We start from the raw sequence: 27,694 nt of genomic DNA on the forward strand, positions 1-27,694 counted from the left end.
ATCCAAATGCTCCAACAGACCGAATAGTTCAGTGTGTTAGCTAACGAAGATCCCAATGGCTACATCGAGAATTTTCTAGAAGTGTACAATCTATTGAACATTAATGGGGTTTCTGATGATGCGATCTGGCTTAGAACATTCCCTTTCTCACTCAAAGGCCAAGCCAAATAGTGGCTCCAAGAACTACTCCGGGGTTCCATCACTACTTGGGATGAAATAGTTAAAGCATTTCTCACAAGATACTTTTCTCCTGAAAAATCTACCAAACTCTGAAATGAGATATCATTTGCACAAGCTGATTCAGAATCATTGTTTGAGACTTGGGAAAGATTCAAAGACTTGGTGAGAAGATGTCCACAACATGCTTCCCAGAATGGATGATATTTTATGCCTTTTATAACCAGATAAAGTCAAGCGCAAGATAACTCATCGATGCTGCCACAGGGGAAACTTTAGGGAATAAAACTCCAAAAGCATTCCGTCAACTTATTGATGACATAGCTGACAACGCCCCTTGCGTATGTCCCACAAGTGTACGGGTTTGTCGAGTAATAAAATCCCAGGTGAGTGGGTATCGTATCCACAGAGAGTAGGGAATAAAAATACTTAAATTGTTTCTTAACCAAGTGAAAGATGAATAATGGTTTTGTTAACAAGATGTAATGTAAACAAGAATAAAAGAGATAAGAAAGAGAAGCACAAGTAAATGGGAGGTAAGGCAATCGATATAAATGGGGTACTCATATATTGTTCCACCTAGAACGTTCGGTTCATGTGCAAAATCCTCTATTATGCTATCTAACTAATGCATTAATGAGTCGTGGAGATCTTTCAATACATGGTCCCAAACCTAAGGTGAACCATGCCTGACTCTATACATGTCCCGGAGGAGAAATCGAACAATCTCAACACCTCGCACTCGTACAGAATCACAATGAGTTCTAGGGATTCCAAGTGATAATTCCTCTTCCTAGATGTAGACCTAACCCTTTGGTCTAGGTGGAAGTTCCCTAGTCACAATTAAGCCCTAGGTGCTAAAATCACTTCAATGCTTCACTCTGTTACCTCTACAACTAAGCCCCAGCGGAAGGTCAACCCTTAGCACATTCACTATACTATGACTGCCAAGAACTCAAGAAAATAGAGGTAGGATAAATCACACTGGAGTGGAAAGGGGACGCTCCGCTACCTCTCAACTCACCCTCTCAACCCTCTCCAATCTAGCTTTGTCTAACTCTCGTGGTGTATCACTCACTCACAAGGGTTACAAATAAGAACTCTCAACCCTAGTGTCACTCTAAGGGAGTATTCATTCAATCAATCATTCAATATTGGAACTCAATTAAAGCATCAATTAATGAAAGCATAATAAAAGGTTTAATGAAACAAATACATCATAGGGTTCACAAATCCAAGTACCCACTAGGGGGTTTAGCTCTCCATGGAGCTAGTTACAATCAACAATGAAATCTAATGTAAAAGAAAGTAATCCATAGAAAACCCCCTCGATAGTTGTGATGATGGTCTTATGGAGAAGCCTCAACTCTTCCAAAGGTCCCTTTGTCTGGCCTAGGATACACCTCAACGGATCGATGCCGACGAAAGCTCTCCCACTAACCTTATTCCAAATAGAACGTGACGTCAAAGCCGTAGAACCTCTCCAAATCCCTTCCCAATACCTCTCAAAACCCTAGCCGCCGCCCTCTCTCAAGTTGAGGAAAAGATGGAGAAAAAAATTCTAAAATCGGGGTTGAAATTGGCCTTAAATAGGGCTGGAATCGGGTATCCACATGCCCCTATGGATTCTCCACAAGTGGATTCTCCACACGGGCCTGTGGAAATTCCATATGGGCGTGGATAATGTCCACACGCCTGTGTGGATTCTCTGAACTTCATTTTTTCGACCGGCTGTGAACAGAACCTGCTACAGTAACATCCCGAAACACTCCCGAATCCATGTTTTCATTGAGGTAACATAAATGGGCACACGTTTACATTGGCCTTGCTTTTTTAATAAACGGCTTCATTGGTGAAGATCTTGCTATCAATGCACAAGCTGGGATACTCGAATGTGACTGCCTTTGTGCCCCTCCAAATCATTGTGCTAACTTTAATACAAGGAGGTTGGCACACATTCTTGCATCTTGAACTCGACTTATGACTTCTCGTTTGAACCTTCTTAAGATTTCATCCAAATAGTGCGTTCACGACCTACATTGGCTTCTTTCTTTAACATTCGGCTTCACAACCCTATATGCATGAAAGTAACATAAATGCACACATATTAGCGCTAAAACCTGATAAAAGTAATGCTCATCATAAGAAAAGAATACTTCGCATTCCTATCACACAAGCACTTATCAATAGCTATGAATAGTTGTTAGTGGAGCAGTCGAGAGGGAAAGAAAGTGGCCGGAATTCATGAAGTGGATGCGGTGACATCCTTAGTGGCACAAGTTAAGGCCCTTAGCAAGGAACTTGATGTGGTGACTACATCAAGAAATATGCCTTTGATAAGTTATGATGGTTATGGAGGTGGACACAACCAAGCTGATTGTGTCCATCTCCATAAGATGTAGTGGGTCAATGATTGTGGATCATTATGCATTAGCAACATTGTAACAGTTCAGCTCTCCATTGGGAAGTATCATGATCAGGTGGAGTGTGATGTTGTCCCAATACAAGCATGCCAATTGCTATTGGGACATCTTTGGTTGTTTGATCATGATGTTCATATTAGTAGTCATGCTAACCAACTCACTTTTATATACAAAGTGGATAAATATAGACAAAATTTATCCCTGCTTTTCTTTTAATACAAAATAGCATTTAAGCCAATCCTTCCCACACAATAGTGCTTGATGAGCTTTGCGGCTCAATTACTCTACCACCAGCACTAAAAGAATATTTTTGAACCACCTTGGAGATAGGAATAGACACACACACATGCCAACTTCAACAAGGTTTGAAAATTCAAAGTATTTGAATTCTAGCATTCTATTGCATTAAATTGTGATGCCTCTTTTGGATAGCATATATATAATCTCTCTTCAAAGTACACATCTAATTCACACTTAACATGTTGAATGATGTTCAAAAGCTTCACTACCCCTAACAATACTTTTTGCCTTTACCACTTCCACTAGTCGAATCACCACCATCACTAACAATAAATTTGAAGTTGGACATTGAGATTCTGAAACAATATCATAGTCACCTTGAAAACTCTGAGAAAAGCACAAACTTTTTCTACTTTGGCCCACTCCTCAACATTAGGGAAATATTTGTAGCTTCATCTCTTTATTGATATCAATGAAAAACATCCTTGAACTCAAAAGCAATAGTCAACATATCATATGTTGTATTCCCTTGAGTGCGACAAACAAAAATAAACTTCTTTGGAGGCAAATGCAATTGATTTGTTATGTTACTAAATGATAAGTGCTTGAGAAAACATATTTCTTTATATGTTTTACATGCATTGAGCATCATTTTTATCATGTTTTATGTCTCATAAATTGTATTTGGTGTTCTTTTGTGCAAATAGGTTGTGAAGGTCTTGAGAGAAGAAAAGAAAGCAAAGATAGGTTATGAATGTACCTTTTGGGAGTTTTTGTATAACATAAGAATAAAGACACAAGAGGAGCTCACACACATGGGGGTGTGTGCCAACTTCCAAGAGAATTCAAGCTAGATTATGAGTTGAAAGGGTGCAAAGGTAGTCACACTCCCATGTCCCAACTTGTGTGAAGAATTCAAGAGCCTTCCCAATGATGATTAGATGATGAGAAGCCTCATAACCTACCACGCGGGCGCGTGCCCATCCATGTGGCCTCAAGAGAAGAGTGTTGGAGCCTTGTTTATGATGAGCACTATAGCAAAACATTGTTCACACGACCGGATGAAAATTCCACCCAATAGTATGGGTAGTTCTACAGCTCACATGGGTGCGTGAAGGCTTACACGGTCGCTTGGAGGCACATGACAGACACTGGTTTTTTATTATAAATAGCCCTTTTACCATATTCTTTAGGGACTTTTCACATCTTTTAAGAGACAAAGCGGCTAGGGTTTGGAAAGAAGCTCTTTGGCAAATTTGGGGTTGTTCATCACCAACTTTGATAGATTCTTTCTTTGTCATAGCATAAAGGAAGCCAACGGTGACCTAGCTTTGGAGAGGAATCCTTCAAGACTTTGATCGACCCATCAAGGCCATCATCACGAATTTAAGGGGGTTTTATTCAATGGTTTTTATTGATTTAAATTGCATTATTTTTTTGGTAACTTTCCCAATGGAGGGCTAAACCCTAGTAGGTATTTGGGCATGTGAATCCTAGGATTTTATTCTTGTATTGATTTACTTTGTGTTTTCTATTACATCCGAGTTTAATTGAGTTTCAATCTTGCTTTCTTATTACTTGCTTGTCATATTGATCTTATGGTTGATTGGTTTACATGATTTATTTGCCTTGGTGAGAGAGAGGTCTCCATTAGGGCTAGAACCTCAAGATTGAAGAGGGTTGAGAGGGTGAGTCATGAGATAGTGGAGTGTCACCTTTCTCTTCGGATCAGTACATTCTATCTCCCTATTTTCTAGGCAACCATATTTGGTGTGAGGTGTGAGATTGAGAGATTTCTCCACCTGGACCTTCTAGGGGGTTAGGGATCTTTCACCTAGAAGTAGGGTTAGGTTTATTTTTAGAAATCAGATGTATTATTAAGAATCCCTAGAGTCTATTGTGGTCATATGTGGTATGAGGTGTTGAGATTGAGCAATTTCTCCACAGGGACCTCTTAGGGGACTAGTATTGGTGATTTGGAGGCAGAGACTGATTATTCTTGGATTTCCTCAACCTTATTAGCTCATTTTAGAAAGACTTGGTAAATCTTGTGCTAATGTCAAATCCTAGGGGGAACATTGCCCGGGTACCTCATTTTCATTGATTGAGACTTCCTTCATTTCTACTCTTCTTTGTTTGCTTGTGACATTCATATTTCTCTTGATTAAGTTCATTTTCATCATATTCTTAATTCTAACTAGATAACTTAGAAGTAGTTATTACTATTACTTCCATTCCATGTGGATTCAACTACCTAACCTGTTGGGTACTTTATTACTTCGACACCCGTGGACTTGAGGTACATGCACGCAAGAGATATGTCAGCGGTATACATCATTATCCTTCATATACTTCAAACATTGATGTATAGTGGAAGGTACCACATAATTTTCATGTAATCATGGTCTCCCCAACAATGCTCTATAGGAAGCATTAGTGTTGATGACATGAAACTTCACTTCTGATGTCAGCTTCCAAATCTTGAAAGGGAGAGTAATTGACCCAAGGGCCTTTTGACTGTACTGGTTTAAGCCGTGGATAATGATCTTTTCAACTGATAGATGATATGTCTCCAAAGGAAAGGCATGCATAGTCTTTAGTGTCATTAGATTTACGAATGAGCCCGGATCAGTGAGGATTCAGTTGGCTCTTGTTCCGTTACAGGACCCAGTAACATATAAGGGTCTATTATGCTCCCTTGTCCCTAACAACAAGTCTTTCTCCTAGAACTTAATCACTAGAGAACTAAAGGTATAGAGAGCTTTCGTCATATGAGCTTCAGTAAAATAAGCTTGGTATTCTTTTGGGTTTTGCAAGACATGGATCAATGTGTCTTTGAGCTCTTGCGACATTATTAGTGCATCAAAGACACTTAGTTGAGTTGGAATTTTCTTCAAATGGGCAGTAATATTGTAGTCTTGTGTCTTCGAAGTAGAGATCTTCTGTGGCTGCATGATGTCTTCATTTATGTCAATTGCCTTCTCCTTCCCTTTATCTTTAGTGCCATGTGCTTGCTCGAGAAGCCTTCCAGCGTTATTGATTATCCGAGGCTCCTCTTCCACATCTTGGTGGATGCACCCATTATCATGTCTTTCTTTGATTGTCAAGGTATAGCATATACCTAACGTCTCAATATACTGCTCTGGTAGGTTTATGGCACTCTACTTGAGCACTTTATGTAACCAGCTTTTGAAACCACGACAATCTTCCAGTGCATGCCTATTAAATGATGAAAAAGACAGTATTTAGGATTATTATTCATGTTTATTGTGGCATCCTCTCTCCTCTTTAGAAGCAACACACCATCCTCCATCAACTTCTGAAACAACTCTTGAATTTTGTCTCTTCTTATGGAAAAGCTCCCATCTCTTACATTGCTTAGAAATTGAGATGCTCTTCCTTCTTCCATCTCAGCTCTTTGATCTTCACTATGTTGAGGATGTGTTTCCTCTTAGTGGAAAGAAGCACTCACAGGTTCTATGATTCCAAACTCGTTCCAAGGAGCATCACTATCTAGAACATGTGGTTTTCGATGAGTGACATCATATGTCACCTTTTGGATAAAGGATGGAATCTCTTCATATGGCATCACCTTTCTAATTATTTTATATTTAGGTGCTCTTCTTGGTTTCTCCTTTGGATAGTGTTGGATTGCTTGATAAGATTGTGTTGAACCTTCCTGCAACCTCTCATTTACCATTCGAACCTTTTCTTGAAAAGCTTGTTTCTTTCTCTGCTTTTTACTCACATATGGTTTCCCATATCGATCATATAACTACTCTAGTAAAGAATCATCTTCATCCGGATAAGGATTTGAAGGGGTAAAAGCCCTCTAAGGCTTTTCTTCTCTGAAACCATGGAGTTAAAGTATGAAGTTTATATTTCTCTTTACATTTTTTAAGAATATATGCTTTTATTTTCACTTAGCAAGAGCTTCATAAATCTTGTGCTTTATCAAGTAACATGGCGCTTTTTAAGACAAGATGAAGTGTTGATTATTTCTCTCTGAGGATAGGCAGTGAGTGGCCGCTTTAAGGGCAGGGACCCATGTTAAGGCCCGGTGACTGAAAGTAAGAGAGAATAATCATTTATTAGTCTTGTTTTCTTTAGAGTAAATCTCTGTGATTCTTGGCCCCTAAGACACTGAAATACTGCTATCTTATATCAAGATAATGAGAATTAAGATTTATTGAAGTAAAGGCTAAAGAGAAAACTAAGTGTGTGTTCTTTTCTTTTGTAATTGGAAATAATCTTCAAACTTGATATCAAAACTGTGTTGGAGAAGAAAGAGAGGTCTTTATCATAAAAATTTGAAAGACTTCAACCTGTAAGAGTTCTTTAAGTTTGATAGAAAAAAAAAGAAAAAAAATTAAAGTTGTTAATAGTAGTAAGAAGTAATAATTATTATCTCGTTTTTATAGCAATAACTATTTACAAGTTTAGTAGCAATAATTAATTTTAACTAGTAATATTTCTTATCAAGTAGTATTTCTTTTAAAGTAGCAATAATTATTACTATGTAGTACTTTTATTTAGCAAGAATTACTATTAAATTTAGTAATAATTATTATCAAATACTTTAGAAATACTTTTTACTTTTACCAAAAAAATTATTAGCATGATGTTTAGCAACACTAATCAATGTTTATTAATCTTAATAATAATGCTTAAATCTTTTAGCAATAACTATTAGAATAATTGTAGCAAAAATGCCCACAATCATACTAATACTTAATAAAATAATCTATCAAAATAAAATATAACTATGAACACAAAAGAATTAAGTATTTTAAAACTAGTAGATTCCATAGAAACAATTAATAATAAAATAGAACAACAATTTAAAATCTTAGAAGAAATTAGAGTACATTTATTAGGAAAAAAATGCATTAGCAACTAGTATATTGAAGCAAAACCATCAAAATATCTTAGCAATATCAACTAAATTAGATTATATCAAAACTGGATTAGAAAATCAGATTGCAAGGCAAGTGACTTTAAAACATTAGAAGTTATTAATAGAGAACTAAGTAACCTAAAAAATATGGTAGAATAAATCAATAAGATACAAGTAGAATTAACAAAACATATAAAGAAGATAATAGGAGAGTAAACATGCCAGGCTTAACCTTAGAAAAAAAATAAAAATGTTAAATACACAACTTATCAAAGTAGAAAATGAACATTGCGAAAAAAGATATTTAAAACATATGCCTAGAAAATCTATAAAAGTAAGAAGATTAAGAGGCTTAGCTCATAAACTTAGAAATCACTTGGAAAAATTAGAAGGAATAAAAAAGGAAATTGAACACAATAATCATATAAACAATATAGAAGCATATGAGATAATACCAGATGTCTCTTCATAAATTTAATATGTCAAGATATACTTTAAAGACAAAAATATAGTATATAGAAAATAGCTTAAACATAGCCCTAAATGATCATTTTGAAAAATTACATTTACAAAAGATGATGAGAAATGATCGCGTATTAAAGGAATTAGAAATTAAAATTAGTAAATTAAATTATAGATTAGAATACTTAAGAGCAGTAGAAAGAATGAGAAATAATAATGAAACTACATATTCATTTACAGTAGTTAACTTTCAGTAATGGATATTGTAGAATAAATTTTTGAAAAAACTAAAGTATTTTTAGATAATCCTATAGCAATATTAGACAAAAGAAATAATTTATATAATGAACCCCAAGTAATAGGTAAAAATAATAATTATTAGACAAAATAATGTTATAATATTGATGTTAGCTGAAACAATTAGATTATTTAATGCACGCCAATACATCAAGCTCACTTTATTTTGCCGACACGAGCCCTATCAACTTCCTATGCCATATGATGATATTACTACCGTCCTAACTCCTGGTGAACTTCAACAGCAGATCCATTTATGGAGAGCACATATGGTTGCCACTAACTGGAAGTGTACGCATCTGTACCTACATTGCCATCTTATCCTTAACACACCTATTATGAAGGTCTATACTGCTCTCGACCTTCTTTTTCTTGTTTACTCATCATTTCCTAATCTACACATGACCATGGTGTTAGTGTAAGCCCTAGCCCCAATACATTGTATGAACTCTTATTATTTTGATAATTATTATGAGGCATCATTTTATCTATTATTTCTATGCATAGTTAATAAGATAAAACATTCTAGAATATTGGTTCTGCTCAAGTTATCAAATGCATGACTTGGATGGTAAAACCTTGGAGCATAAACTCTAGAACAATATTCTAAATATCCCTAGTCGATTATTTTCATGGGAATGAAAATAAATTAAGACTAGTATGGCTTTTGTGATATGGCCTTGTTTTACGGGTCATAGGATATGGGATATCAATCAAAGGACACAGATACATGTTAGAAAATAGTGTACCTGGATTGATCCGCTCTTGAGAACACTACATGGTTGTAAAGTCATAAGAGTTTTTCTCAAATAATTCTTGTACTCAAATCCTTCAACCTTAAATCACTATTGATCTCAAATGAATCTTTACATGCTTTCACTTACACCTAACGTCATTCGTAATTGAGTGGCAAGTACAGGCATGTTTGGGTATGTCACAGTTCATGCTAAGAGACATGAGTAAAGTGAAGGGATTGCCTTCTCTGTAGAGAGAGTGAATATCACCGCCCACTTGATTAGTAAGACTGAGTAGTGCGTGGCCACACCCAATGAAAATGATAAGAATTATCATTTACTTGACCTAGTCAATTCACTAAGAGATTAAGAAATTAATTAGCATTAAAATAAGGGTGACTCGCTCCATGCCTTATGCTAATTAAGATATTCAGTGGCAAAGGATTGTATAAGGTTGCTATAGATTATGTTAATTCTCGAAATTGACTTTTATTTAATATTGGGTAATCGTATTATCTTGCTAGAAAATAATTATGATTTATGAGCATTAAAGTTTTTAAGCTCATTGACAATGTTAAATGGACCTACAGGATCGTACAATAAGAATTCCGGGATCAAGGTTCAGTATTTGTTACTTATTGGACTACCTGATTCGAGTTTTGGTTAAAAACCTAATTAGGTAGACCGAATAGCTTATTCGAGTTGGGTCTTGTTAAGTGTTGATCCAATCTAATTGATTTGGTTAATTAAAATAGTTTAATTAATCAAGTAAAGGAGAGATTCCTAATTTAATTAGGAGTGAAGAGTTTTATCATAAATTAGGGTTTTTGGGTTTCCAATATAAATAGATGGTCTAACCCTAATATGAGATAGAAAAATATAGAGTCATTGAGAGATAGTCTATTAAGAAACCCTAGCCATCACCCATGCCTCTTCTCCTTGGCCGCCGCCACCGGTGCCTGCCGTCGAAGCTTGCATCCCCTTTATCTTCTTTACAGATCGGATCTCGAGGCAAAGTGGAAATTATTTTTCTCTTGAGTCTCATTGATTGATCTTGGGTGCTTGCTATTCGAACCAAGAAACAAGTGTTGTTCCTTAAGGTACTAGCATACCTGCTTGATTCCCAGAGGCGTTCGTGTATACATAATTGTAGAGGGGAGTCACGATTCGCAGTCCCTTTTTCGATTTCTGAGAAATAAGGGTACGTTCAGAATCATCATCGAAAGAAAGGTAAAAAAAACTTTTAATTCTAGTTCTAGCATGCAATAGGGTTTTATTATGTTTACTTGCCATTAAATTTTTCTATCCGCTGCGTATCGGCATGTATATTTTGCATGATGATTTCCTTGTTTGTTGATAAGATCCTAACACATGGCACCTACTACCCTTCACATGAAAAAGATCAACTCATGTGCTAAAGCCTATTTTTTCAGAGATAGTTATATCGCTAGAGTTCCTAGTAAAGACTTAATGCTTGATACCGACTCCTTGACAGAACAAAATAGATCTTCTAAGAATGATCTTCATTCATCCAAGCTTGGGTCAATAACCTTCTTCCAAATCCATGCACTTGCCAAAGATAGCTTGTGCCCTTGAAAAGCTTGTGTCTTTGAATAGTTTGTGTCGTCAAATAGCTCCGCCTATAATTAGCTTTAGATCTTTGTTTCAAATCGCATTGCTAATTAATAACAATGTCAATACCTCCATATTGCACATACAGTGATGATACCTCCACATTGGCACTGAAAAACAACAATTTTATTTGACAACAACAGCAATTAATAACAATGGCAGCATTGACTTTATTTTACAACTACCAAATGCCACAAAATCATTAATGTTTTACAACCATAACAACAACTAGATTTTCATATTAACACAAATAACAACAATTATAATATATTACAACAACATTCAATGGTAATAACATTTGGTAAGATATTCAAGCTTTTATGATTAATGTGGCCATTCATGTGGTATATTTAACATGCTATTGAATCGGAACATTTTCATAATTGAGTTTGATATACTACTGAGTTTGCACAGTACTTTCTTTATTTTTCCAAAGATCCTACGTCCAAATATGGTATGCACTTTTTTGCTTCATGAAATTTTGATTTTGCAGAAAGTATTGACCAAATGCAATGGCATGGTTCCCCGGGGAGGGGAGGGGGCAAGTTTTTTATTGTCATGAGAAATTCATACTGAAGAAAGTTAATTATGTACATAGTAAAGTGCAACACAGATATCTCACCAAGAAGAACCATAATGAAAAAATGTCTTCGATACATCAAAAGAATGAGTCGACAAGCCCTTAGAGCTCAAGCAGAAGGAACATGCAAACCATACACTTTTTTATATAATCTAGTGGATTCATTAAACTCTGTTAAGAAAATGCAATTATTGAAATTCTTTTTCACATTAATAGAAAGACTTAAAATGAAGAGTCTTTTTGTTTGCTGCAAAATTTTGTTTTACATTGGTGGCACAATGGTGTGCAAATCTTGTCTTGATAAACGTTGAAATTTAAGGTATACTGGTAGCTAATGCATACTTTTATTTGAAGCTATAGACCAAAGCAACCATAAAAATAACGACAATTTCACATTGGCACAAAATGACTACAATTTCATTTGACAACAACTACATTTAATAAGAATGGCGGCAATGACTACATCTTACAACTACAAAATAACACAAAAGTGATAGTGTTTTATAACCAGAAGAACAACTATATTTTCATACTAAGACAAACAACAACATTTTCAATCTATTAACACAACATTCAACAACAATAACATTTGACAAGCTATTCTAGCTTTTGTGATTAATGAGGCCATTCGTGTGTTATATTTGACAAGTAATTCAATTAGAACATTTTCCCGATTGAGTTTGATACACTACCAACTTTTGCACTATCCCATCCTTGGTTTTCAAAGATCATACATCCAGATATTGCTTACATTTTTCGGTTAAGGAAATCCAAAGTTTATTGAAAGCATTGACCAAATGCGATGCATTGAGAAGAAAAAAACTACTTTTCTTATTCTCAAGCAAAATTCATAGCAAAGAAAGTTTATTACATGCATATAGTAATGTGCTAACCAAATATCCCACCAAAAGGAACCATAATGAAAGAATGTCTCTGATACATCAAAAGGATGAGTGGAAGAGCCCTAAATATCCATGCAAAAAGAAAAATGTAAATCATACACTGCTATATAATCTTTGGAAGTCACTAAACTCTATTAAGAAAAATACAATATTTGAATTTTTTGTTTATTGAAATGACTCTATGAAAATATTAACAGAATGACCTATAATGAGAAGTAAAGCAAGTCACTTTGTTTGCTGTAGGAATTTTGTTTTTCATTGGTGGCACAATGGTGTGCAAATCTTGTCATGATAAATGTTGAAATTCAAGGCATACAAGGAGCATCAATCTAATGCTTACTTTTATCGAAACATATACAACAAAGTAACCACAACAATGATGACACCTCCACATTGGCACAAAAAAACAACAATTTCAACTTAATTTAACAACAATGGTGCATTGAGTATACTTTACAACTACCAAATGCCACAAAATTGTTAATGTTTTACAACCATAACAACAACTATATTTCCATATTAACACAAATAACAACAATTATAATATATTACAACAACAATTGACAACAATAGCATTTGGTAAGGTATTCAAGCTTTTGTGATTAATGTGGCCATTTGTGTTGTATATTTATCATGCAATTCAATCTGAACTATTTCTTTCTTCAAAGTTAGTGAGGTCATCTCGGAAACATGAACCAAATAAAAAAAAATACTCCTTCACAAATCCAGCTTTATTAACAAATCTCAAGACAATGGTCATGTGGCAATTCAAGCATTTTTGAACACTGTGTGAGATGTAAGATGCATTTTGAGGAGCATTATCTAATACAATAAATGCCACATGTTCATTATTAGATACCAACAACTTTATTAATTCAAGAAAATTGCCTCGATTTGTTGAATCTGAATGATCATTGTGGCCTCTTAAGCTGCATGCTTGGAATGTGAGCCATCTAACAGCATCTATTGAAGTCGTTAATATCAATCTGTTGTTGGCAACTTGTTGGGAGGTTTGTTTCTCCATAACGTGGGGAATATGTTGTTCTTGGTTCATTAGATCACGAGATTGCATGATAGATTTCTTATGCAAAGAGTTTGGATCCTTTCTAATATGAGATAAAAAAAACACAATTTTCACCATCATTAACTTTTCCCATGATCGAAATCCATCAACTGTAAATGCTCCTGGTCTAACACGCCCAGTTGCCTTATTAAATAAGTAACAAGGAAGACAAAAATCAGCATCATTGTTGAAGAGTATTCCAACCATTTGGGGAATAATTTAAACCATAAAGCTTGGAAACAACAACGAGTTTTCTCATCCGTAGGATATTCTGACATTATATGTTGAAAAGGACCAGCTTTGATGTATGTACGCCGAATTCCATCTTGGTGGATCGGATAACACCAAATTGGTGGGCGTTTTTTAGGATCACGTTCCAAAGAATCTAGGCCATCTTCTTTTCAGCTAATCGAGGAGCTTTAGTTGATAATTCTTCCTCATGCACAATAATTTCACTTGAACACTCAATTAAATTTAATGGAATAGATGAACCATTAGGAAAGCTTCTTTTCTTAAAAAAAAGAATCAATTGTTTAATTCTTCATTTGAACAATCTAAATTAATTAACATAGAAATTGATTAGATAAATATTGTATTAAAGATTACAAGGAAATATGTTAGAAAATATATAAGTAACAAAGAAAACTATCTGATCCACTATGAAATTTTTCTAAATATAATCAAACTCATGTTAATTAGAAAATATAAATTATAATTCATAACCTAAACACCCGATCTTATAATTCATAACCAATAAGAAGACAAAATATAAGAACAAATAACCCTAAAATGTTCAATAGAATGACTAGCATCTCAGACATCATTCACATCACTAACACTAATCTGAGAGAAGAAAAGAGCAAGCAATGGAAATTCATCAAAAATATTGAAACATTAGCAATACATCGAACAAAATAACAACTAGGGGAATCATCAGTTCAAAGAGCTTACCTTGTTATGCTGGGCACACTCAATAAAGGTAGAGGGGAAGAGAAACCAGTTGCTATGTTTGAATGGGAGTGAAATTCAAAAATGATGCGTTTGGAATTTTTGACACTAGTTAAGGGTTGGATGAATTCATCACCATCATAACTTATAAGGAAAACAACTACAAATACCAAATCAGCAATGCCCCATTAAAATCCAAATAAAAATTACATATTTTGTATAAAATTAACATAAAACATCAATGAAATAAACACTGGGACAAAATCATTGAAGCACCTTCTTCCCCAAATTCACTAAGGCTCACATCTTCAAATCCCCCAAAACAACCCTCTGACACAATGAAAACTCTCCTAGGATAAGCAAAAAAAATGGATCCAAACGCAATCTCAGCATCAATTCACTCACAAATTCTACGTATTTTCTCTAAATCTAACAAAATGAACAAAAACAATATCATCAATTATGATCCCAAAATTCAAAGAAAAACTAGAGCAAGATGAAACCTTTGGAGTCTTGGAGAGCTTTGGACCATGGACGGTTGGTGATAAGTTTCTAAATACATCACTTTTATAGCATATATTTTATGCACTTTCATGCATACTACTATGAATTCGATGCCCATTATGTGTTTTATTTGTTATAATTGTTTCAGGACATCGAAGAACCATAATTGCAAGGATGAACCACATTTGAGTCATTTCGGAGAAGATTGACGAAGAAATGAAGTTTACACAAGCTCCAGACTCAAATTGATGCTCTAAAAGCATTTCACAGAACCCTGCGTGGGCATTGCAGTGACCACACACTTCTGTGCGGCCATTGTGCGGGCCGCACAGTGCCCGCACTGTGGTAATTCGACTTTTTTTCATATATATATATGCATATTTTTATTTTTCCCTTATGTTTCAATGTGTTTTCTTGAGTAATTTTCATGTGGGAGTGTGCTTAAGAGTGTCCCAAGTCATTAGAAACAAAAATGAGGTCAATCGGACACCAATTGAGTCGTTTAGAGCCATTTTAGTATAGGCTGAATGAGCATACTGGGGTCCATAAGGGCTGGATAGACCCTAGTATGAAAATTCCAAAAACTTTGAACTAGTTCATAAGGGCCGTATGGGGGCCGCATGGGGGTCAGTATGGGGCGTAAATTTATTGTTTAAAAACCTTTTTTTTTTCATCTTTTTCTCATCTTTTTCTCATTCTTTTTACACCTTTCCTTGAGACCTTTTCTCTTCCACTTTCCTCCTCCTCTAGAACCTTCATCCCCACTTCTCAAACTCATCATCCCTTGCCTTGAATCAAGAAGAAACTTGAAGATCTCTTCTTCCTCTCTTGAGAAGTGCTTTTCCTTAGGGTTTTGAGAAGCTTTGAGATAAGGATGTGTTTTATTTGATATTCTTCTTCTCCCTTTCTTTTATTTGGATTTTCTTTGAAGTTATTGATGGATAATCATGGGTTTTGTTTGGATTTAAAGAATAGAAGAAGATTGAAGTTGTATAACCATGAATCCATTGAGATTTGAGAAAGATCTTTCATGTTCTAAATTAGGGTTACAATAGCTCCGAACCAAGTTTGGTTTCTTTTGCTTTTCTTGTTAGTTTTGAGGGTTGGGAAGTTTTATTCTTGCTAGATCTTCTTGCTAGAGTATTTATTAAACCCTAGAAGCACTCATTTTCCCATTTTAAGCATTGTTATTCATTTCAATTGATCAAGTCATTGATGTTGCTTGTTTGGTTGTTCAAATGCTTCTAGGAGGTGAGACTTCAATCAAGGGGAAAGAACTAGTGGAGAAGTAACACTTGGGTGTTTTAGCTCGCCAAGTTTGTGAGTGGATTTACTAAATTATGGGCTATAAATCATGCATGCTTTCTAATACTTAAAATTGTTTACCTTTGAATGATAAACATCTTGTTGTTAAAACTTTTCAAATGTTTTCCATGGGATCTAGAAATCTTGATGATTTATGACTTAGCTTATTTCATGATTGTTGGTAAAGATTATATATATTATTTGTAGTTTGGAAACCCTATACTTTGAAATATATGTTTTCAAGTTTTGTATTTCAAAAGACTTGATATTCTTCTTATAATGATTAAAAAGGCATGTATGAACCAAAATGAATTTCCTTGTGATGATGCTAGATTCGAAGTATATTTTCAAAGATTACACTTGTATGATGTTCATGATGGAAATGGTTTCAAAAAAGATGTTATAATCAAGTTATTCACTCTTGGGGTGAAAGTTGCTAACATGAAAACTTGTGATCTCTTGATGAGACTTATGCTATCATATTGATGTATATATATTGAGCCTACCGGCTAGATTGTGATTTAAATGTTTTGATGGTGACATTGGGGGATACCTAATTCCTACTACAGTAAGGGTTAGAGTTTCCACGGGCCGACCTTGTTGGGGTTGTGTGGAGTACTCAAATGAGGTTTCACCCTTTCAGGGGGCGCGTAGAGAGCCTGAAAGGTGTACAGGGTTTGGTGCCCAGAGTCACCACGCAGGTTTCCCAACGGCCAACACCAAGATACGCGCATCTTGGTGGCTCTTGACCTAACCGAGGCCACGGTTAGCGAATGGAGGGTTTTTGAGGTGAGTTGTGATACTGTTGATTATTCTAAGTTGTTGATTTATTTATTTCTGAACATTTTGAGCTATGAGTTATTAAAGAAATGTTTGAATTTGGATTTCATACTTGTATGGATTCCGTGATTATGTAAAATGTGTTTATTGTGCATTTCTTATGTTATCCTTGCTATTTAAAGTATTTGAAATATCTTGAGAATCGAAGCATATTTTGGCATTTTATTTTATTTTTTATTCAATCATGTATGAGATTTAGTTCTATGTTTAGCCCCTCACTGAGTAACTTAGTTACTCATTCCTTCTTCTTTTCCCTCCTAGTTGATAGCACAGCAGCGGAGTAAAAGCGTGAAGTGCTTAGCAGAGTTTATTTTGTGATTTTCTTAAGCTGTGTATGATACTTCAAAAATTTTGGCATGTATTAGAAGGATCCACTAGGATGTTATACCTTCATATTTGATTTTCACTTCTCTTGGATATTCCTAATTGTGTCTGTCAAGACTATGTGATGTATGAGAGTTATACCCAGTGTTTTGGGGATGTTATCCTTATTGTTATGGTTTTCAGTGTTGTGATTATCCATGTTTTTATCTTGTGTTTCAATGTTGTTCTTGTGTAGCAATGTTGTTGTATGTCCTCATTGTTAAATTATTTCTTGTTGTTATAGAATATTGTACAAGGAACAGGATAGGCTTACGGTGATCTAGGGTTGAGGCAGGTGTATGACCTCCCCTGGGTTGTCATGGCGGTATGTCATGTGTGGGACCCATGGAACGGGGCGTGACATGCACAGCCCAAGCTTTGAACTGTGTGGCCTAGTGTGTGGCCAGCACACCACCTGCACACACACACGGGCAGAACCATTATTTTGGAGTTATATAAGGCAACCTAGGGCTTTTTAGGGAGTTGTCTTTGGCCACCATCTCTTCCACCATTCTCCTCCATCTTCTCCACCATTCTCCACCCTCATCACCGGATTGAAAGACTATTTGAGTAGTAAGACCTCAAGGGGAGAAGAAGGTAGCACTCAAAGAGGTCATCAAGGAGCTCACCGAGGCGGATCCGGCGAGACTTCGTCACCATCTTCTAGCCTACATCTAAGGGAGATTTTTATGGGCTTTTTCATCAATTATACTTTGTTTTCTCTCTTTATGATGTGGAACTAGCTTCCCAAGGCTACCGGGCTCCGATGAACCTTGGAAGAGGAACTTGTTTGTATGGATGGATGATATTTGTTAGTTTAAATTAATTGTTGGTATGCTTGTTGGTTTCAATCTATTGTTTTGATGTTCAACCTACAATGGATGGATTCCGTAGGTTTTGATTCATGAATTGTACATGTATGGCGGGATGCTTGCATGTATTAGGTCATACAATGATTGAAGGGGGATTCAATGTACCGGTACAGCAGAGGTTCCGGATGCCGGTAGCTCCCCGCGTGCATTAGGGTAGTTCTAGCCGAGAGCGAGCATTAGAATTACCCTATGCAAGACTCCCTATTCCCAAAGACATCGTAGGGCTATCTTCCAGAGGGAGGAACCCGTATTGGATTAGAGCTACACAGCGGAGGTTATGGGGTAGTCGACATCTGAGTCTAGCGGACCAACTCTAGCCAACCTTGTGCTTAATCTCCCAGATTCATCCTAACTTGTTCTTCTCCCGAGATTATCCTTGCCCGAGGCCTCTAGTTTTCATTTCTACTTGCTCTTTAAATTGCTTGTATGGTGTGCCTTAGTCCATTTTGTTTATAGTTCTTTCTTTTATTTATTTTTATATTTGTGTCTTATACAACAACTATCCATTTGGTAGACTAGATAGTGATACCTAGGACGAAGTAATAGCATATCTTGGGCCCTTGGGAATACGACCCTCTCGTGCTTGCGCAAAAGGTAATTACTTGATGACCCATGCACTTGCGGCAGGGGAGTCGTATGCCATCTTTTTAGAGTGTCGTGTGATGACTCATCAGTTGGCAGGTGATGGCAAGACCTAAAGTAAGGAAAAGAGAAGATAGGTCATAGAGGGAAACAATTAAAGAGGAAGAGATTAAGAGAAAATAAGTCACTGACTCATTGTCTTACGAAGTGTTTTAAATTTTTTTTTCACATAACTACCTTTGAATTTTATATTTATATATAAATGAATTTTTTTAAACCATATAAAAAATTTTACAAAATTAGTGGGGGCTAGGGAGAAATTTTCCAAAATCTAAGGGCCCGTTGGCCCTTTTTGTTTTCTTTTTTCACATAATTCTCTTTGAAGTTTATATTAATATATAAATAATTTTTTTAACCATATAAAAAAATTTACAAGAATTTATGGGCCTCCCCCAACACAAAAATAAATAAAAGAATCAGCAGCCTTTCGAACTTCTGCTTATTTATCCTAAACAAGAAGAAAATGAAAACTGATTACACGAAATTAAGAGCATTCTTTCAAAGTCATAGATAGGCATTCTATCATGTACTTCTCAGATCAACAAGTACCATTTTATCAAGTTAAACAACAGTAATCCTAGAATCTAAAGTATTTAAAGTGCACTCTCTCATGTTCTTCTTATTGTCACCAAGGCATTTTAATACGTCTGACAGGATTCCCTATATTACACATAGCATCAGCAGTTGCTTAATCAAATCTGAGTTTGATCCTGGCTCAGAAGGAAGGCTAGCTATATGCACAACACATGAGATCCAAATAGTTACAAGAGTAAGAAACATAATTATCTTGTCAAGTAGAATAACCTTGCTCGCCTTCTCAACAGGAGAGCCCATCGTAGATGCAATACCACCAATAGTGGCCAAGGTTGCCATAACTAAATTTTTATTGCTGTCACATAGACGCCCTCTCAAGGCAACAAATAATTCACCTAGTGAATCACAACAAAAAAAAAGGAAACAAGAATTATTCCAGTTTTATGCTCCAATTTAGACACTATCCAAGTAAAAAGTACCTATCTTAGTTACCTACTTGTGCCTAAAGGTTGGATGTGCTTGTCAGTTTCTTCCAAAATTTTATTAACCATATCAATGGACTCCAACTGTACCTGCAGTGTATGAAGAGCAGTATATGCGTATGATATGATCTATGAATCTCAAACTTGTTAACTAGAACATGAGGCACAATTAACAAGAGAGATTATCTTCGGTAATTATACTTTCCAGTCAGGGCTTCACAGATTTTTTTTCACAGATTAGGCGTGATCTTTGCACTAATATCTTCCAAGGGCAGACCATCAGCTCCACCAGCACCTATAGAGGATCTAGAATCGGAAGCTCTTATAGTTTTCTTTGTGGCTGCAGTAGCACCCTATCTAAAAAATAAATAAATAATAAGAACAATAAAATTAAGGCCTCCCAAGATCTTCTTAAATACTAAATTACATACCTCGAATGGGTTCTTTTCATATTCTGCATCAAGTGCACTAAGAAGTGTAGGCTTGACATCAATATGGAAAACTTTGATATTTGCAATATTATCAAGTTAAATAGTATATGAAAACAAAAAGTAGTCATTGAATGACTCTATTATGGAAGAAAATTACCTGGACCAAAAAATTTATTAAACACTCTTATAAGCATAATAGTTGAATTTCTAGCGGCAATAACACTAGATTGTAAACCAATATCTTTACAGAAATCAATTAAGTCCTGTGAAAAATTTGCCTCCTCTTTTAAGCAAACCAAAAATCATAAATTGTGACAAACACAACAGAAAAACACATAATTAAAAAGAAAACTAGAGGCACCTTCAACTTTAAGTGGGAAACACCAAAATCTTCAACTGCAGAGACCACCTATAGAATCCCCTCACTGAGAACTTTGGGATTCTTGTGTCCTTTCATTATTTTGTATAGATATAATTTAATAGGATAATCAATCAGTATCATTAATATTTACACTCAATACAAGTTAGGAAAAATAATCCAATCAGAGCCATAAAATATTGCTGACTCCTATGAGGTTGCATGATCTATTTGACAAACAAGAGTCAAATCCTAGATTATATTATCATATTCCAGATAAGCAATCTTCGTCCTCTATCACTTATAGTGAGCACTATATTATCTTCTAAAGAGGTTAGATTTCCTTCTTTATTATTCAAAATAAAAAAAAAAGGAAAATTTTAAGGTTACAAATACAAAGACCCTAAAAATTACTCCTCAATAACAAATTTTGTAGCAATCCAAGGAACAATAGTCAATAACAAAATGGTTATGAAAAAATAATATTCCACTCACCCTATCAAAGATAAAACCAGGAACAACTGCCTCAAAAAATGTAGTAAGGTACTTCATTGCATGGGCACATGCTTTAATATCAGCCACCCTCTCACTGATGCCCCCAGAAAAGAAGAATGCCCTACTAGGGTATTAACACAAGCACAAGTTCAACTCTACAACTAACAAGATGCCAACTTTAAGTCAGAATAAAATTGAACCCATGTAGCATTAGCTTTATGAAAATAATATGCAATTTGCACAGATAATATTACAAGGCGCAAATATTCATTTTAAAAAACAAAAGTAACTCAATAAATTTATCTTAAAATATAAGAAGAACACTACATAGCACACACCTTGAAGACAAAGCACAACACATCGTTTTGGAAATCTTTTCACTGTTGAGGCTATATATGTGATAATTTCAATGACATGTTGCTGGACCTACAGCAGTAGTAGTGAACTTTGGTGATGGAGTAGAAACAAAAGAAAATTCATCAGTAAGCTTGAAATTTGGAATGTGGATTCAAGAGGCAAGCAAACTAATTTCCTAAACAACACACCAAAAGTGCACATACCCAAAAAAAAAAAAAGCTCAAATAGCAATGTCAATCCCTTCTGCAAAAAAAGAGATTCTATTCTCAAGATAAGCTAACAATGAGGTATTAGTTTCTTCTAAAGAACAAGGCAAGAGAATAATTACTCCTTGTATTGTCCCTGTCCGATCAAAATAAGAAACCTTATCATTAACCCTTGTAAATGTTAGTTTATTGCCCTTTCTCCCAAATAAGGAGATGGAATGAGAACTACTTATTCTTTTCCACTAATCTAAATGCCATCGACCTCTCTAATTCCTTTAGTTTTGATCCCTACAAACATGTAATAGACATGTCCCCTAGCATATAATTGAATATATCCAATACCTGGACATTCTTCTCACCCCATCCAGGAAGAACGCATAACAAGAGAACCACAATCTCAGCAGATTGATCAAGGTCTCCAAGGTTTTTATCTTCCTATTTAAGTGATTACATATCTGCAAAAAAGAAAATCATGCATAAAATATACGCAAACCAAATAAAATAAAAAAAAAGATTACTAAAGAAAAGCAAAGTGATGCATGAAGGAAAAAATAAATGTTCAATCAATATTTAAAGGTATAATTGTTGGGTTGTGGACCACACATTATGCAGGGATATAAGGACTTATAAGCATAAGTTGCGTAGACATACACAACTAATGTTTTTAATTGTGTATATCTTATTATATTTAAGTTTTGAATGGACCAAATTGTTGTCATCTAATTCAAGTTTGAATAGAGTCATAATTATCTAATTTTAAATGTGTGGATATACATATTAATCATATGTTGTATAGAATTCGTGGGGCAAATTTGTTCAGTCTATGATGGACAGACTTGTAATTAGCCCCATAAAGATTTCTTATAAATAGGGTGTGGTCCCTGACTGAGCAAGCAATGATCTAAGATTCACAATTAGGGTTCCCATCTCCCCCTCTCTGTGTGTGATCAGTGAGGAGACCCACAAGGCCCAATCATCTTCATCGTAATCAATGGATTCAAGTGCAGGTACGCATCCGCCACTTTTTTTGTTCCTAAGTAATCTCCAAACAAAAAGATCCATGGTTTTTACATTGTTTATACAGATTAGATCCATCAAGTGATACCAGAGCCATCTTGTTTTGGAATTGTTTAGGATTTATTTTGATTAAGTCTTGAATTTAGTGATTAATATGAATACATATATATGTGTGTGTGTGTGTGTGTGTGTGTGTGTGATTTTATTATGCATCTTTCGGTTTTCATGTTAAGATACTTGCTAATTTATGGAGCTCTTAATTACGAGCATGATTGTGATTGTCGGATCAGATCATATATAGTTACACATTTTAGATCCTTTGCTTAATAACATGCTCACGAATTTTGAGAAATTAATTAATCTTATGATATTATATCTAATTAATATTATGTAATATATATCAATCACTTCATGATATTATATAATATATATCAATCACTTCATGACGTTGTTTCTCTAATAGGGATGGAGTGATTTATAAATCATTCATGTTCACAGTTTTCAACACATGATTAGATTTATTATTGTTATTATTATCATTATTTTCTTACGCTAATCTTGATGATTATCAAAATCAAAGCTCTTGAGTATAATTAATAATTTATGTTACTTTGAGATTGAATTGGATAATATTTGGATTTTAGTTTAATTATTATGAATTTAATTTTTTATTCATAATTACAAAGTTGTTTTAATAATCATTAGGAAAATAACAACTTAGAATTACTTTTATAGCTTTCTTAGGTATTTATTGCAATTGGTAGAAGCAGCATCTTCACCAAAGTGACCTCTATGGAAATCTTTTGTTTGTGAATAACCATGGTGTTAGTGTATGCTTATTCTTATGCAGACAACAAATTGGCCCAAAGGAAGACTATTGTCTGGAAGAGATTTGTTTGCACATGTGGTAATATGTTGTTTATAGTTATTAAGTGTTTATTTTGAGTATTTAGTTAGCCTAAAGGAAGACTTTATACTTGACTGGATTTTACTATAAAAACTTGATTACTGCAACAAGTTAATTACTAGTGAATTGAATCTCTGTCTAAGGATTAGGTTTAATGTCCCAACAATTAACTTGCAGATGGGTGGTTGTTATTTATATGCTTGATTATTTGATTTTTGTTGTTTAATTGTGAGTTAATTTTGTTAATTTCTCTATGTACAATTGATATTATGAGTGTTGGCAATATGTCTACTACACCCAGTGGCATTCCTATGCTTAACGGCACAAACTTTAAGACTTGGAAAAACAAGGTGACACTTGTTTTGGGTTGTATGGATCTGGACTTTGCATTTAGAGAACCATGTCCTGCACCTCTTATGAATAAAAGATCTCTTGAGGATAGGAGAGCTTTTGAGAGGTGGGAGCAGTCTAATCGCACTGGTTTGATGATCATAAAGAATACAATCTCGAAGACTTTTCTGGACACTATGTCTGAGAAAAATGATGTTAGCCACTTTCTCAACACCCACAAGGAACGCTTCGTAAGAAGTGATAAGGCAGAGACTAGTGATGTCCTAAGAAAACTTGTCTCTATGTGGTATAAGGGTGATGGGAACATACTTGAGTACATTCTCGATATGTTTTATCTAGTTGGAAAATTGAAGGGCTTAAAAATTAAGTTGCCAAAAGATGTTCTGGTGCATCTGGTTTTGATTTCCCTCCCTCCTTGATTCAGTCAGTTTGAAGGGAGCTATAACCATTAGAAGGACAAGTGGACATTAAATGAGCTCATCTCATATTTGGTACAGGAGGAAGATGGAACGAAACAACATAAAGTTAAGAGTGCACATTTGGCATCTTCTAACTCAAGCCTTCAAAAGAAGAGAAAATATGATAAAGCTATGGCACCAAAATCGTATAAGAAGACCAAAGGCCCTGAAAAAGAGCATAAAGAATTGAAATTCTTCTTCTGTAAGAAGGCTTCTCATGTAAAGAAAGACTGCCCTAAGTATCGTGGTTAGCGCGTAGAGAAAGGTATGTTTTTTGCTCATATATGTACTGAAGTTAATTTGGTTTTAGTTCCTAGATATACTTGGTGGTTGGATTCAGCTGCTACAACTCATATAAGTGTATCAATCTAGGGTTGCCTGGACTACCGAACGCCGAGTGATGGTGAAAGATACATCTATATGGGGATTGGAATGGTAGAAGTCGTAGGCGTAGGGACATATAGATTGTTACTTCGTACTAGTTTTTATTTAAAGTTGAATAACACATTCATTGTACCATCCTTCAAATGGAGTTTAGTTTCTATTTTAGTTTTAGACAAAGAAGGTTATTTTTGTTCATTTGGTAATAAAAGATGTGTTCTTCACTTTAATTCAATGTTGGTTGGAACCAGTACAATATGTGAAAGTGATAATCTTTATTTGCTTGATGTGGTTAATACAAAAAATGAATCCCATAATACTACTGAAACTAAAGAAATAAAACATATATTACAAAATGAGAATTCCTACTCACTATGGCACAAGCATTTGAGTCACATCTCTAAAAAGAGAATTGATAGGCTTGTAAGAGATGGAATTCTTGATGTAATTGACAAAATCGACAATAGTGTGTGCATTGAGTGCATTAAAGGAAAGACTACAAACAAGAGGAATGTAGGGGCTAAGAGAAGTAAAGATGTCCAAGAACTTGTACATATTAATATATGTGGACCTTTCCCTACGCATCTTGGAACGGTCAACAGTATTTCATTACGTTCATTGATGACTACTTTCGCTATGGTTATCTCTACTTGTTACATGAGAAATCAAAGGCTTTGAACTTTTTTAAGTCATTCAAGGCAGAAGTTGAAAATCAATTGGGCAAGACTATATAGGCCATTAGATCTGATTGTGGTGGTGAATACTACGATAGGTACGATGGATCAGGCAAACAACATTCAGGCCCTTTTGCTCAATACCTAGAAGAGTGTGGAATCATTCCTCAGTACACAATGCTAAGCTGTCCTAGTAAAAATGATGTGGCAGAGAGGTGAAATAAAACCCTTAAAGATATGGTAAGAAGTATGATTACTCATACAACATTACCTAACTCCCTCCAGGGTGAAGCATTAAATACTGCAACCTATCTCCTAAATAGAGTTCCCACTAAGGTTACTAAGAAGACCCCTTATGAATTATGGACTAGCAAGATGTCTATCCTAAGGCATTTATGAGTTTGGGGTTGTCCAGCTGAGGAAAGGCCTTATAATCCTCATGAAAGAAAATTGGATGCAAGGACAATAAGTAGCTATTTTGTGGGATACTCTGAAAAATCAAGAGGCTTTAAGTTTTATAATCCTGCATCAAAAACATGGGAAATGCCTAGTTTTTTTAGGATGCTGAGGTTGGGAAGGAGAATTGAAATGATGATTTTATCTTTGGGCAGGATTTGGATACATCTTTCTCTGTTATTGGTAAGGATCACAGTCAGGTTTCTTTTCCTGTTATCATTCAAAAGCAACATTTGGTACATGACATAGATGATGTTATTCCTACCCATCAAGAGGAAGCTCCTTAACCAGTTATGGGTAAGGAACAAGACATTCGACCTCAAATTTAAGAAAAATCGGTGCCTCTAAGGTCCACGATAGTAAGGAGAAGTCCAATTTTCAATGACTATTTGGTATTTCTCCATGAGCATGAAAAATATGTTGGCTCAATGGAAAACGATCCAGTTATCTTTAGTAAGGCAATTAATGGCTCAAACTTTTAAATGGATCGAAGCTATTGATGAGGAAATCCAATCCATGAAGGACAATGACGTTTGGGACCTTATTCCATTGCTGGAAGGTGTGAAACCTATTGGATATAAATGGGTCTTTAAGACCAAAAGGAATTCACAAGGCAATGTTGAAAAGTATAAGGCATATCTAGTTGCGAAAGGATTTACTCAGAGGAAGGGCATCGACTACAAAGAGACTTTTTCTCCTATTTCTACAAAAGACTCTTTAGGACCATTATGGCACTTGTGGCATATTTGGATCTTGAGCTACATCAGATGGATGTAAAGATGCTTTTTCTTAATAGAGACATTGAGGAGACCATTTATATGATGCATCTGAAGGGGTTAGTAGCTGGGGAGACCATTCAAATGGTTTGCAAACGTAAGAATTCTATCTATGGGCTTAAACAGGCTTCTCATCAATGGTACCAAAAGTTCCATCATATTGTTCTCTCATTTGGTTTTGAGGTGAACACTGTTGAGGATTGTGTGTATCACAAGTTCAGTGGGAGTAAGTACATATTTTTGATTCTATATGTTGATGACATTCTACTTGCCAGCAGTGACAAAGGGATCCTTTAGGAAACTAAGAAATTTCTCTCTAAAAGTTTTGAGATGAAAGATCTTGGTGAAGTATTCTTCATATTAGGGATCTAGATTCATCATGATTATTCACAAGGCTCCTTGAGTTTATCTCAGAAGAGCTATATTGAGAAAATACTGCAATGGTTTAGAATACAGGACTGTAAGCCTCATAACACACCTATGTCGAAGGGAGATTAATTTAGTTTAAAACAGTGTCCTAAGGAAGGAATTGAATCCGAATACATGCAGAACATTCCCTATGCATTTGCAGTAGGAAGTCTTATGTATGCACAGGTCTTCACACCCTTTTGACTCCAATCTACAATTTTTCTCAGAAATTATAATTTCCCTATTTAAGCCCAATGCTATTTAATTGTTGGCATTCGAACTAATAAATGAGTTCTAATATACAAAAAGCAATTGTACAAGATAACCATTTTTTTAAAACAAAACCAAGGTATGACTACAAGACAAATTAAAAAGTTCTCCTGTAGATAAATGCTTATGTACCCCTATGTTCCATGTGTAGATGAGGTTGTTTAACAAGATTGATTTAGATAATTTTTCAGTTGTAATTACATTTGGTTGTTGATAGTAATTTATATAAAATTTTTAATTCCTGAAGGTGCA

General features: G+C 35.1%; 1 long non-coding RNA gene, 1 other non-coding gene and 1 pseudogene across 2 annotated transcripts; 1 reads left to right on the top strand and 2 right to left on the bottom strand.

Moving 5' to 3' along the window:
* Window positions 1-264: 264 nt before the first annotated feature.
* Window positions 265-367, bottom strand: LOC120266242. The gene has a single exon (XR_005538083.1). It is a non-coding gene; the product is annotated as a small nucleolar RNA R71 (small nucleolar RNA).
* Window positions 368-15,910: 15,543 nt separating this feature from the next.
* On the top strand, window positions 15,911-17,436 carry LOC120265877. The gene is made up of 3 exons (XR_005537782.1): window positions 15,911-16,179; window positions 16,808-16,953; window positions 17,266-17,436. It is a non-coding gene; the product is annotated as an uncharacterized LOC120265877 (long non-coding RNA).
* Window positions 17,437-19,403: 1,967 nt separating this feature from the next.
* On the bottom strand, window positions 19,404-22,185 carry LOC120265047 (annotated as a pseudogene).
* Window positions 22,186-27,694: the final 5,509 nt, after the last annotated feature.

Source organism: Dioscorea cayenensis, chromosome 7 (genome assembly GCF_009730915.1).
Source record: "Dioscorea cayenensis subsp. rotundata cultivar TDr96_F1 chromosome 7, TDr96_F1_v2_PseudoChromosome.rev07_lg8_w22 25.fasta, whole genome shotgun sequence".
In the NCBI taxonomy this organism is placed as follows: domain Eukaryota; kingdom Viridiplantae; phylum Streptophyta; class Magnoliopsida; order Dioscoreales; family Dioscoreaceae; genus Dioscorea; species Dioscorea cayenensis.